Raw genomic sequence first — 13,776 nt, 5'->3', positions numbered from 1 at the left:
TATTTGGCCTGAATGTCACTGGTCTTCAAAGATTCTGTGGTCACATGCTAGCTTGGGCTACTGTATATGAAAGATTCTCTGTGGCACTGCTGAATCTGCTCCACTGCACAACACTGGAGTAACACTGCAGGGGAAATTGATGTACATGTGCAGGAGGAGCCCTTCAAGTCCACAGAAGTTGTGGCTTGGGGACAGGATTCTCTGTGTCCGCTCCACTTCATGTGGAACCAGTCTCACTAACGGAGCATTCTAAAACAGTAAGTCAACTGCAAATTAAGGAGATATTCACCAGGTTGCTTCAGCTACCTTGTGCTGTTCTGCAGTTGCAGAACAACCAGTAAACCCAGTTTCACTGATTAGTGTACTTTGCCTGCTTTGGTGCACCAGTGAATGATGTTAAATTTTTTTGTTTTGTTTTTTTAATGATTTAGGTTCATACTACATATCTTCAAATCTTTAGAAATATTGCATAAAAGCTCTCTGTGTTTCTTCTTTAGTATTTGGGACTCCAGTTTTTAAAAAAGTTAAAGAAGTTCCCAGGCAAATTTTAAGATGTAACTATAGTTGACTGTGCATCAGTAATTTGTAGATAAAACAAACTACATGGAAGTTAAAATTATGGCAAAAACCATCATAAAATCAGGAAATTCGAAGTTCAGTGACAGGTTTCAGAGTATCAGCCATGTTAGTCTGTATCCGCAAAAAGAAAAGGAGGACTTGTGGCACCTTAGAGACTAAAATTTATTGGAGCATAAGCTTTTGTGAGCTACAGCGTGATCAGGTAAGGTGAGCTATTACCAGCAGGAGAGCGGGGGGCAAGGGGGATGACCTTTTGTAGTGATAATCAAGGTGGACCATTTCCAGCAATGACAAGAATGTCTGAGGAACAGCGTGGCGGGGGGGGGAGGGGGAATAAACATTTGGAAATAGTTTTACTTTGTGTAATGACCCATCCACTCCCAGTCTTTATTCAAGCCTAAGTTAATTGTATCCAGTTTGCAAATTAATTCCAATTCAGCAGTCTCTCGTTGGAGTCTGTTTTTGAATTTTTTTGTAGGAAAACACTTCAGTCTCTTTGGTCACTTAGCTACAGACCTAAAAGTGGCAATTCTTCAACAAAAAAACTTCAACGAGAACCAGCAACAATGACCTGGGGAAGTCCGCAACACCTCAGATACCTTTCCCCTTGCAGAGGTTTTTCAGCAGTTGAATCTACAATATACTTACGAAGGATAGTTAACAAAAAAGTTACAGAAGGTTCTGTAACTGAGTCAAAAAGGAAACTTTCACATTACTGCCACAACTGCCACATTTAAGGCAAGAGAGACACTAAGGGAAAGGAGACAGTAAACTGATCTCAGCCAGGTGACGCCAAGATGTTTCAAGAGTTTTTACTAGTTGTCGCTAGAGGACAATCTTTATTGGAGAGCAAGAACCCATCAATTCTGGATTAGTGGGAAACCAGTGTACTGATTAATTAGAGTTTTCCACTTACTACAAATGTTTTCCATTGAAAGTTTTACAAAAATTTAATTATCCTTCAATCAGAAAAATATGTCTAGCTGAAATGACCTACCTGTTTGCAACATATACCCAGGATATAAATGTTAAATGTACATTAAAATATTGACGACTACATTTAAGAATGAGAAATATCAATTAAACTCAAAACAAGTTTCAAGAAATGCTAAATTATAAATCCTTAGTCAATTTCAAGTTGAAACAGCTGAACAACAAAGAGTGTTACCTTAGTCACCAAGGTAAGATTTCAGGTTACCTTTCCATCTTACCTCCCTCAAAACGGCAGAATTTGTTCTTACCTGTTAACTGCACCTCTAGCCAATTCCTCCAGCATTAAATCTAGAGCATTAGGTTTACATTCCTCCTGCCAACACGTACAGAATAGAGTAAGTTGGAAAACCTTGAGATACCAGTGCACGATGCAACATCTGCTTTATTTTGAAATTTCCTAGAGAGAGAGAAAAAAAGAAAGTAGCTATTTACTCAGATAGGTATACAAAGAATTAACTGAATTTTAAGACTAGAATAGGGTTTGTTTTTTTGATACACTGGTTGTATTAAAACTCCTAGCCCGGTTGTCAAAAATATCAGTATAACCTGTTAATCTACACATTCAAGATTCACTGATGACTGAATATAGCTGATATGAGTTTTTGGTAGATTAGTTTGTGTCAAGTGGTATTTGGGCATGTTTAAGTTATTAGGTTGATAAAAGGCAGCTTTCATATTTCAACAGCTCTTTCTTTACTTTTATCCCTGTGAATTAGGAGGATTGAGTTCTATGTATGGGGTATATTTTGATTTTAAAGCACAAAACTGCTATTGCTGGAAGAGACACTAGAGAGAGAGCTGAGTATATATAATTAATTTATACACTATTTGGGACAGGGACTGTCTCTGTTAGATGTTTGTAAAGTGCCTACCACTATGGGGATGGGTCCTCAAATAAATGTGTAATTTCAGCCTAAGGTCAGCTCAGACCTGAGGAAGAGCTCTGTATAGTTGAAAAGCTTGTCTATCTCACAAACAGAAGTATATCCAATAAAAGATATTACCTCCCCCTTGTCTCTCCAATATCCTGGGACCAACATGGCTACAATACTGCATAACTGATAGATACATTTAAAAAAAATTAACTCCAAAAATACTTTAAATGCCGTTTTCACAACAGAAAAGAGATGAGTAATATAAAATAATATATTTATATCAAACATGGTTCTGTTCCACAAAAGTTACCAAGACTAGTACACTGGTGGAAGGAACCAGACTGCAGCAAAAGCCCCAAGAAAAAAAAATCTGGCTAAGTAGCCAGAGTTTCACCCGGGATGGGGGGGGCGGGAGTACAAGATTTACTGGAATATTCATTACTTTAAAATGGATGCAAATGCAGACTACCCAAATGCCTGTTCAGCTCTGATGACCAGAGTGAAGGGTGTGTGGCCACAGCCTAGCCCTCGCACTGTTCAGTGTCAGTGCAGAAACAGAGCACCAATCTAGCAAAGCAACAAACATTTTTGCCTACGTTGCTTGGAACTAGGAGTTCCTAAAAAGGAGAAAGGATATTTTGGCTTCTGGCTGAAGCAGAGTTCTCCAAGCAACGCCCGTGCTATACCCTCGATGCACTAACTACTGAAATATTCACAAGAAAGACACACACACAGTAACAAGAAGTAATACCCAAAAGTCATTCCCAGTCCTCAGAAACCAATGCGTGGAAAAGCTCTCAAATACATATTCAACAGCTATAGCTAAATCAATAATTATAAATTGTGGGACCAGAAGTATAAAAGACAGTCTTTCATAGCATTCAGTTTTAAGGCTTAAAAGAATTATATGCAAATACATTAAATATCCTTCCCTTTGAATATTCATGGAGACTAGAATACCAAAGCGTTTCATAAGCAGACAGAATATAATTAATCCAAAATAACATATTAGAATTCTTTTTGCTTAAAAAATACATGGTGATTGTAATAAGACTTAATTGCTGTTAAAACATTCAGGCAACAAGTAAAACAATACTAGGACATTTACAAGTCATGTAAATATGCAAAATATGATATGCTCTAACTACTAATAGATTTCAAAGATTTTTTTTCTTTAAATTCCAAAAACTGCCTCAGGAGATAAAGCCCTTAAACTGTCAGAAAATTAAAATCAACCACCACAGAACATAAAATGACTGCCAAGGTATTACTTAACTGTAGGTATCTTAAAACAAAAAAAAAAAAAATACAACAATTTAAAGAACGAGACATGCAAACCCAGTTCTGGAAAAATGTATAATTCCGTAAGCAGAAATTTTAAAAAAATCAAGGCATATAAATGATTACTCTAAAAATACTTTTATTAAAAGAGAACCTCCATCTTATTCCATGGATGTCTAATTCTATAAATTCCTGCAAACTACCTATGCATTAATATCCAAAATGAACAGGTACAGAGGGACATTAAAAAAAAAAAAAAGCTGCTAAAGCTGTGGTTTTTTTCAATAATGCTCTCAACATTCATCCCTATCACAGGTCACCAGATCCTGCTCAGAGTGACAGCTACAATGTGCAGGTTTTATTCTTGCAAAACAACATGAGTGACAGAGGTGGCCTTATATGAGTAATCAAATGCTGCATGGGTGGAATGAGCTGATTATTAGTTTTTGGGTGTTTGATTTTCATTGTTAGGCTGAAAGGTAGATGGAGATTTGGTTGGCCTACAAGTATTTAAACACAGATAAGCCTAAAGTATCAAGTAGTTCAACATGTGGTTGCATCTAAACAAGACAAGGATGAGGCAGACGGTTACTACAACCTCCAGAGTTATAATCTCTTTTACTGAGGAAAACTAATGGTCAAGAGTTCTCCAAACTAATCAGTATTGATTGAGGACATCTATTGAAAACAAAAATTCACTTGAGGATAAAACTATCCATAACATCTTTAGCCCTGGTCTACACTAGGACTTTAGGTCGAATTTAGCAGCATTAAATGGATGTAAACCTGCACCCATCCACACAATGAAGCTCTTATTTTCGACTTAAAGGGCTCTTAAAATCGATTTCCTTACTCCACCCCTGATAAGTGGATTAGCGCTTAAATCGGCCTGGCCGGGCCAAATTTGGGGTACTGTGGACACAATTCGGCAGTATTGGCCTCTGGGAGCTATCCCAGATTGCTCCATTGTGACCGCTCTGGACAGCACTCTCAACTCAGATGCACTGGCCAGGTAGACAGGAAAAGAACCGCAAACTTTTGAATCTCATTTCCTGTTTGGCCAGCATGGCAAGCTGCAGGTGACCATGCAGAGCTCATCAGTAGAGGTGACCCTGATGGAGTCCCAGAATCGCAAAAGAGCTCCAGCATGGACCGAACGGGAGGTACGGGATCCGATCGCTGTATGGGAAGAAAAGGAGTACTTGTGGCACCTTAGAGACTAACCAATTTATTAGAGCATAAGCTTTCGTGAGCTACAGCTCACTTCATCAGATGCATATCGTGGAAACTGCAGCAGACTTTATATATACAGAGAGAATATGAACCAATACCTCCTCCCACCCCACTGTCCTGCTGGTAATAGCTTATCTAAAGTGATCATCAGGTGGGCCATTTCCAGCACAAATCCAGGTTTTCTCACCCTCCACCTCCCCACACAAATTCACTCTCCTGCTGGTGATAGCCCATCCAAAGTGACAACTCTTTACACAATGTGCATGACAATCAAGTTGGGCTATTTCCTGCACAAATCCAGGTTTTCTCACATCCCCCCCACCCCCATACACACACAAACTCACTCTCCTGCTGGTAATAGCTCATCCAAACTGACCACTCTTCAAGTTTAAATCCAAGTTAAACCAGAACATCTGGGGGGGGGGGGGGGGTAGGAAAAAACAAGAGGAAACAGGCTACCCTGCATAATGACTTAGCCACTCCAAGTCTCTATTTAAGCCTAAATTAATAGTATCCAATTTGCAAATGAATTCCAATTCAGCAGTTTCTCGCTGGAGTCTGGATTTGAAGTTTTTTTGTTTTAAGATAGCAACCTTCATGTTTGTGATTGCGTGACCAGAGAGATTGAAGTGTTCTCCGACTGGTTTATGAATGTTATAATTCTTGACATCTGATTTGTGTCCATTTATTCTTTTACGTAGAGACTGTCCAGTTTGACCAATGTACATGGCAGAGGGGCATTGCTAGCACTTGGAGTGGCTAAGTCATTATGCAGGGTAGCCTGTTTCCTCTTGTTTTTTCCTACCCCCCCCCCCCCAGATGTTCTGGTTTAACTTGGATTTAAACTTGAAGAGTGGTCAGTTTGGATGAGCTATTACCAGCAGGAGAGTGAGTTTGTGTGTGTATGGGGGTGGGGGGGATGTGAGAAAACCTGGATTTGTGCAGGAAATAGCCCAACTTGATTGTCATGCACATTGTGTAAAGAGTTGTCACTTTGGATGGGCTATCACCAGCAGGAGAGTGAATTTGTGTGGGGGGGTGGAGGGTGAGAAAACCTGGATTTGTGCTGGAAATGGCCCACCTGATGATCACTTTAGATAAGCTATTACCAGCAGGACAGTGGGGTGGGAGGAGGTATTGGTTCATATTCTCTCTGTATATATAAAGTCTGTTACAGTTTCCACGATATGCATCTGATGAAGTGAGCTGTAGCTCACGAAAGCTTATGCTCTAATAAATTGGTTAGTCTCTAAGGTGCCACAAGTACTCCTTTTCTTTTTGCGAATACAGACTAACACGGCTGTTACTCTGAAACCTGTATGGGAAGAGGAATCCGTGCTATCGGAACCATGTTCCAGTTTTCGAAATGCCAAAACATTTGTCAAAATCTCCCAGGGCATGAAGAACAGAGGCCATAACAGGAACCCGAAGCAGTGCCGCGTGAAACTTAAGGAGCTGAGGCAAACCTACCAGAAAACCAGAGAGGCGAACAGCCGCTCCGGGTCAGAGCCCCAAACATGCCACTTCTATGATGAGCTGTATGCCATTTTAGGGAGTTCAGCCACCACTACCCCAGCCGTGTTGTTTGACTCCTTCAATGGAGATGGAGGCAACACGGAAGCAGGTTTTTGGGATGAAGATGATGATGAGGAGGAGGAGGTTCTAGATAGCTCATAGCAAGCAAGCAGAGAAACTGGTTTTCCCGACAGCCAGGAACTGTTTCTCACCCTGGACCTGGAGCCAGTACCCCCCCTGAACCCACCCAAGGCTGCCTCCTGGACCCAGCAGGCGGAGAAGGGACCTCCGGTGAGTGTACCTTTTAAAATACTATACATGGTTTAAAAGCAAGCATGTGAAACGATTAATTTGCCCTGGCATTCGCGGCTCTCCTGGATGTACTCCCAAAGCCTTTGCAAAAGGTTTCTGGGGAGGGCAGCCTTATTGCGTCCTCCATGGTAGGACACTTTACCACTCCAGGCCAGTAGCACGTACTTGGGAATCACTGTACAACAACGCATTGCAGTGTATATTTGCTGGCGTTCAAACAACATCTGCTATTTATCTCTCTGTGTTATTCCCAGGAGAGTGAGATATCATTCATGGTCACCTGGTTGAAATAGGGTGCTTTTCTTAAGGGGACACTCAGAGGTACCCGTTCCTGCTGGGCTGTTTGCCTGTGGCTGAACAGAAATGTTCCCCGCTGTTAGCCACGGGGACGGGGGAGGGTTGAGGGGGTAGCCACGCGGTGGGGGGAGGCAAAATGTGACCTTGTAACGAAAGCACATGTGCTATGTATGTAATGCTAACAGCAAGGTTTACCCTGAAAGAGTGTTGCTATTGTTTTATAAAATGTGTCTTTTTAAATACCACTGTCCCTTTTTTTTCTTCCACCAGCTGCATGTGTTTCAATGATCACAGGATCTTCTCCTTCCCAGAGGCTAGTGAAGATCAGAAAGAAAAAAAAAAAACCACACTCGTGATGAAATGTTCTCTGAGCTCATGCTGTCCTCCCACACTGACAGAGCACAGACGAATGCGTGGAGGCAAATAATGTCAGAGTGCAGGAAAGCACAAAATGACCGGGAGGAGAGGTGGCGGGCTGAAGAGAGGGCTGAAGCTCAAAGGTGGCGGCAGCGTGATGAGAGGAGGCAGGATTCAATGCTGAGGCTGCTGGAGGATCAAACCAATATGCTCCAGTGTCTGGTTGAGCTGCAGCAAAGGCAGCTGGAGCACAGACTGCCGCTACAGCCCCTGTGTAACCAACCACCCTCCTCCCCAAGTTCCATAGCCTCCTCATCCAGACGCCCAAGAATGCGGTGGGGGGGCCTCCGGCCAACCAGCCACTCCACCCCAGAGGATTGCCCAAGCAACAGAAGGCTGGCATTCAGTAACTAAGTTTTTCAGTTTTTAAGTGCAGTGTGGCCTTGTCCTTCCCTCCTCCCCCAGTCTCCCCAGGCTACCTTGGCAGTTATCCCCCTATTTGTGTGATGAATTAATAAAGAATGGATGAATGTGAAGCAACAATGACTTTATTGCCTCTGCAAGCGGTGATCAAAGGGGAGAGGGGAGGGTGGTTAGCTTACAGGGAAGGAGAGTGAACCAAGGGGGCGGGGGGAGTTCATCAAGGAGAAACAAACAGAACTTTCACACTGTAGCCTGTCCAGTCATGAACCTGGTTTTCAAAGCTTCTCTGATGCGCACCGTGCCCTCCTGTGCTCTTCTAACTGCCCTGGTGTCTGGCTGCACGTAACCAGCAGCCAGGCGATTTGCCTCAACCTCCCACCCTGCCATAAATGTCTCCCCCTTACTCTCACAGATATTGTGGAGCACACAGCAAGCAGTAATAACAGTGGCAATATTGGTTTCGCTGAGGTCTAAGCGAGTTAGTAAACTGCGCCAGCGCGCCTTTAAACGTCCAAATGCACATTCTACCACCATTCTGCACTTGCTCAGCCTGTAGTTGAACAGCTCCTGACTACTGTCCAGGCTGCCTATGTACGGCTTCATGAGCCATGGCATTAAGGGGTAGGTTGGGTCCCCAAAGATAACTATAGGCATTTCAACATCCCCAACAGTTATTTTCTGGTCTGGGAATAAAGTCCCTTCCTGCAGCTTTTGAAACAGACCAGAGTTTCTGAAGATGCAAGTGTCAAGTACCTTTCCCGGCCATCCCATATTGATGTTGGTGAAACGTCCCTTGTGATCCACCAGAGCTTGCAGCACTATCGAAAAGTACCCCTTGCGGTTTATGTACTCGGTGGCTTGGTGCTCCGGTGCCAAGATAGGGATATGGGTTCCGTCTATGGCCCCACCATAGTTAGGGAATTCCATTGCAGCAAAGCCATCCACTATGACCTGCACATTTCCCAGGGTCACTACCCTTGATATTAGCAGATCTTTGACTGCGTGGGCTACTTGCATCACAGCAGCCCCCACAGTAGATTTGCCCACTCCAAATTGATTCCCGACTGACCAGTAGCTGTCTGGCGTTGCAAGCTTCCACAGGGCTATCACCGCTTGCTTCTCAACTGTGAGGGCTGCTCTCATCTTGGTATTCATGCGCTTCAGGGCAGGGGAAAGCAAGTCACAAAGGTCCATGAAAGTGCCCTTACGCATGCGAAAGTTTCGCAGCTACTGGGAATCGTCCCAGACCTGCAACACTATGCGGTCCCACCAGTCTGTGCTTGTTTCCCGAGCCCAGAATCGGCATTCCACCGCATGAACCTGCCCCATTAGCACCATGATGCATGCATTGGCAGGGCCCATGCTTTGAGAGAAATCTGTGTCCATGTCCTGATCACTCACGTGACTGCGCTGACGTCGCCTCCTCGCCCAGTATCGCTCTGCCAGGTTCTGGTGCTGCATATACTGCTGGATAATGCGTGTTGTGTTTAATGTGCTCCTAATTGCCAAAGTGAGCTGAGCGGCCTCCATGCTTGCCTTGGTATGGCGTCCACACAGAAAAAAGGCGCGGAACGATTGTCTGCCGTTGCTCTGACAGAGGGAGGAGCGACTGACGACATGGCTTACAAGGTTGGCTTACAGGGAATTAAAATCAACAAAGGGGGTGGTTTTACATCAAAGAGTATTTCAGGCAGGACTTCACAGAGCGTTCCAATAAGAAATGGTGCACCTAAGTAATTGTTCTTATTGGAACAAGCAGGTTGGTCTGGCCTCTGATTGATACATGGCCAGATTTACCTCGCTGCACCTTCTCTGTGAGTGACTGCAGTGTGACCTAGAGGAATGAGTCCCCTAGACAGGAGGATGGGGGGAAACAAATGAGTACAAAACAAATCTGGTCTATTTCTTGTTTTGATCCACTCCATCTATCTTTTACATCTTTGGTTGGCAGCAGACAGTGCAGAAGGACTGCAAGCCATCCACATCTCATGGCTGCTCGGCAGAAGATGGTACAATAGGCCTGCTAGCCATCCTTATCTCTTGCCTGCCCGGCAGAAGATGGTACAATAGGACTGCTAGCAATCCGTATCGCCTGCCTGCTCACCATAAGATGGTTCAATAGGACTGACTGCAGGACTCAAGAGAATGACCTGGTCAAGTCACTTCTAATGTAGTCCCTGAACCCATGTCTGGCCAGGAGTACCTCGGACATGACGATGACGGCCAGCAGTCCTATTGTACCGTCTGCTGCCACAAGGCAAGGGGTTGCTGCTGCTGAGTAGCAATGCAGCACCATGTCTGCCAGCACCCAGGAGACATACGGTGACGGTTACCTGAGTGGGCTCCATGCTTGCCGTGGTATGGCGCCTGCACAGGTAACTCAAGAAAAAAGGCGCGAAACGATTGTCTGCTGCTGCTTTCACGGAGGGAGGGAGGGAACGATATGTACCCAGAACCACCCGCGACAACGTTTTAGCCCCATCAGGCACTGGGATCTCAACCCAGAATTCCAATGGGCAGAGGAGACTGCGGGAACTGTGGGATAGCTACCCACAGTGCAATACTCCGGAAGTCGACGCTTGCCTCGGTACTGTGGAAGCACTCCGCCGAGTTAATGCACTTAATGCACTTAGAGCATTTTCTGTGGGGACACACACACTTGAATATATAAAAACGATTTCTAAAAAACCGACTTCTATAAATTAGACCTAATTTCGTAGTGTAGACATACCCTAAGACATTGTCCTAAAAGGGAAGCTGATACTTTTCCTTAGCTGTGTTGCCCACCCTTTATCTTATGGGATGAACAAACCAACATTTAAATCTAACAAGATATATAAAAATTTCAGACATTATTTATGTATTGCTCAGTGCTAACATATACTTTGTTCTGTATAAACAAGATGCCATGGAATTACCTGAATTTTAGAAAATTCTAACTTGAGCATTTGTTTTCTCAACATTGATGTTGCATTAAGTGCTAAATTTTTCCATTTAAACTCTGCCCCTACATTTTATTTATTTATTTTTAAGGAAGAAGGAAATATTTGGGTACTGCACTTTGAGACATCACTTACTGACACCCAGCATATCAAACAACTATTTAAAGCACTCTATACCTTTAGAGCAATTTAAACAGTATTAGAGACTTTACAAAAAATATAGCCACAGCTATAGTACATGTGTAGACCTTTCAATCAAAGCAAGAACCCTCAGAATACTAAAGGCTTTGAAGAGCTTTATATCAATTTAAAAAAAATTGAACCAATTTTATTTTTAAGCCATGTTTGAAGAAATTTGGTTTTGTACTTTAAATTGCAGTGAGATGGACAAGAAAAGCCAAGAGTGAAGTATCCAGCTTCAGTCATTTGAATTGTCTAAGCATAAGATTTGACAGGAAACACTGAACACTGCTGAACGTTTTATCTTGTAGGATTAGTTTCTGCTTAACTTCAGTGAATTCCTTAACAGTGCATGCTAAAGTGAAAGTCTGGGACTAGCATAGGCTTAGCGGCATTCTAAGGTAGGTCCACACTTTTTCTAGCTAAAGATGACCTTCACCTACCCATATACAAAAACAAACAAAGAAGTGGGTTTCTGGGGCATGTGGAACCTAGAGATCAAAGATCTGTTCGGAACTTAGTTTCCCCCCCAAGAAAGATGTCCTGATTACATCTCCTTCTAGGAAAAGCCTGGGCTCTAGCAGAATGAGCCCACAAGACAAAGTATGCTCATCATTTAATAACAGATAGAAATACACTGTGTAATCCATGTAAATATTCTCTATGCCAGAACAGTTTGTCCCTTAACTATATTGAGGGACAGCAGTGTCTAGCCAGATAATATAAGGCCTTAGCCACATCCAGAGCATGCTATTTCTCACGTGGAGTGGGGTTCTGGAAAGAAAATAGGGGAAATAATTGATTGGTTTAGGTAAAATTAAAAAACAATTTTGGGAATAAATTTAGGAGACCATACCACCACTTTATCTGTGGGATAGCGTAGGAAGGGTCAGCCACAAGTGCTTGGGAGTCACTAATCCTTCTTGTTGATGTAATGGACACAAGAAAAACTGTCTTGAGAGTAAGGTGGTGAAGAAAGCACTTGCAAAGGGGGCTCCAGAAGACCTTTTAGGACAGTGAGATTTTAGGAAGAAGTCAGCTGGCTCCCTGTTGGACAAGTGTGGATAAATTATTTTAAAGAGCTTCAGAACAGTAGGGTAAGATAACACAGAGCATGACTCAACTGGAGGGTGGCATGCTGAAATTGTTGCAAGGTGAACCCTGATTGAACTAGAGAGATCTGAGAGCTTTTACTGTAGTCAAGAATCTTGGGAATGGAAGCCTTCAGAAGATCAATATAATTCTAAGCAGTCCTTATTGAGAATCTCTTCCATTTGGAGGAACAGGATTTTCTTTGTGGAAGCCTGCTCTGCAGTGATCTCTCTCAAACCAACACTGAACAGTCTATCGGTGGCACTTCGCCAACCAACTTCCAGGTTGAGAGGTGTAATGACTTCAAGTCTGAGTAGAAAATTTTATTCTGATTCAATGATATGTCCTGGAAGCCTGGTAGTGTGAATCGGGGCTTGAGCGGATATGTGAACTAGATCTGTCAGTCAAAACTGGCTGTGCCAATAAGGAGTTTGGTATAGTCTGTGCTGCATTCTGTCTCATTTTTCATACTATCTTGGGTAGAGAAGCAAACAGAAGGCCCTGTTTCCAGGATATGAGAAAAGCATTTTCTACGGATCTTCGACTCGTGTGCTCTGGAGCAGAGTTTTGAGCACTGTGTTCTCTTTGGTGGCAAATAAGTCTATGATAAGAGTACCCCCAGGGTGACACATGCGAATAAGGACAGATGTTTTGAGGGACTACTTGTGATTGGTTATGGATTCCCTGTTGTGATCAGCTAGGGTGTTTCCGAAACCTGGTAGGTGAAGGGCTATCAGAGCTATCCCATGTGTCAGGCACCAATTCCAAAACTTGATGGCCTTGCAATACAGGGGCAATGAGTGAGCTCCACCTAGTTTCTTTACCTAATGCATTGCAGACACAGGGTCTGTGAGAATTTGTGTGATAGGCTTTCTGACTGCCCACGTTCCAACATTTAAATGAAGTCATGAATCTCCTCTTGACACTAAACTCCTTGTATCTAAAGGTATTTTAAGAGTGCACCACATTTTATTCCTTAAACATCTGTGATCACTGTCTTTGAAGTGGAAGAGTGGAAAAAGGTACACCTCTGTGCATTGTCTATCCATCAATTTATTGATGCCACAATATGAAATAGGATCATTAAACATGTCCATGAGTCTCATTCCATACACTGATCTTAGCCAGCCTTGCAATAGTCTTAGAAGACTCATTAGCATGGAAGTGCAAGTTGGCAAGTGACCCATGAGTTTCAGAGACAACTCAAGATTGAGTGACCAGTTTGCTTTGATACAGGAGATAAATGTCAAAATGGAGTGAAGTGTCTTTAGAAAGGTTATACCAACCCCAGGTTAGGAAGAGAGCACCTGCCTACTCCCAACAGTAGCCTACCTATTACCTTCTGAGAAAGAAGCCTGGTTTCTCCCATAGGAAACCACTACCTTCAGTGGGCATCAAGCCTCCTGTATAGTCATCCGAACAGCAGGTTTGGTATGAAAGTTGAGTCTCACAACCAAACCAGACAGCCATCCCTGAACCTGACCTTCAGATGTCATCTTCCCTGTTTTATCAGCTTAGACAGGAATACCCTCAACCACTGATAGATGGGTACTTATCTCTAAAAGGTATTCTGTCCAATTCCAGTATTTTTTCCTTTTGCACTTTCCTTCCCTGTCCCTTTTCAGTCTTTCTCACAAGACCCAACTGAAAGAAGAGATAGTCTCCCTGATCTGTCTTAGAGCCATGAAATTCAAAGG

General features: G+C 43.0%; 1 protein-coding gene across 3 annotated transcripts in view; it reads right to left on the bottom strand.

The window, feature by feature from the left end:
• The window catches only part of PPM1B (protein phosphatase, Mg2+/Mn2+ dependent 1B), a gene marked incomplete at its 5' end in the record, with an annotated part of 101,054 nt that overhangs the window by 48,294 nt on the left and 38,984 nt on the right, over positions 1-13,776 (bottom strand). For all 3 annotated transcript variants that reach the window (XM_084623777.1, XM_084623776.1, XM_084623778.1), the window contains one exon: positions 1,821-1,969. The remainder of the gene's footprint in view (positions 1-1,820; positions 1,970-13,776) is intronic.

This window comes from Lepidochelys olivacea (assembly GCF_965140295.1).
Source record: "Lepidochelys olivacea isolate rLepOli2 genome assembly, chromosome: 3".
Taxonomy (NCBI): domain Eukaryota; kingdom Metazoa; phylum Chordata; order Testudines; family Cheloniidae; genus Lepidochelys; species Lepidochelys olivacea.
Note: the sequence above shows the minus strand (reverse complement) of the source record. Positions and strands in the feature narration are given on the sequence as shown.